This window comes from Nylanderia fulva, unplaced genomic scaffold (assembly GCF_048542155.1).
Source record: "Nylanderia fulva isolate GAGA-0341 unplaced genomic scaffold, ASM4854215v1 Scaffold65, whole genome shotgun sequence".
Lineage (NCBI taxonomy): Eukaryota > Metazoa > Arthropoda > Insecta > Hymenoptera > Formicidae > Nylanderia > Nylanderia fulva.
In genome coordinates, this window is record NW_028190753.1 from 84,175 (window position 1) to 85,000 (window position 826).

Genomic DNA, 826 nt, shown 5'->3' on the forward strand with positions numbered 1-826 from the left:
ACAATTTGCCCCTCGGCTAATGACCCGAATAGATGAAGATGAGAATGCAGACAAACGTGAAATAGCTATTTTGAGACGAGATGGATTTCATAGGCCGCCTCTTGATGTAACACATCTCACGAGAATATGCACTAACTGTAATCAATTAATTCGTAACGAAGTAGCTGCAATGGAACAAGATCCTACTTGCTTAAGACTGAATGTATTGACGCAAACTACAAATAGTACTTGTCTGATTTGCAATGTTGCTAATGATATACACAGGTTATCAGTCGAATGCAAAGCTAATGTTTTTATTCTACAAAATATCTATATTCCTGAAAATGTGAGATCATGTAGACATCATTTAGATGAGTGAGGTTTTATTTTCCAACCGTTGTTACTTGGTTTGCGTTTTGTTAACAGGCCATACGTAATTAGAGGACTACAACTCCAAACATTCTTGCAAGGACTTCGTAATGTGGCAAGAAAGACGAGAATTGACGATGAGAATAGTTTGTCTGATAATGAATTTGAATTTTTCTGTCCTGTGACAAAAGAACAGTTTCGAGAACTATTTACTTATTGTGAAAGAGTACCCTGCGAAGGTAGCTACAGATATATCAGCAAAAAGGACCTGCTGATGTTTTTGTGTAAAATGCGTCAGGGACTCTCTCATGATTTTCTCAATGCTATGTTCCAATATTCAAGTAGACAAGCAGTAAGTCTGGCCATTGCCACCGTCAGACAATCATTAATGCAACAGTTTGTTCCTAACAATATTGGATTTGACGCAATTACAAGAGAAAATGATATCGAAAGACATGTGACGGAGTTCTCCAACGAA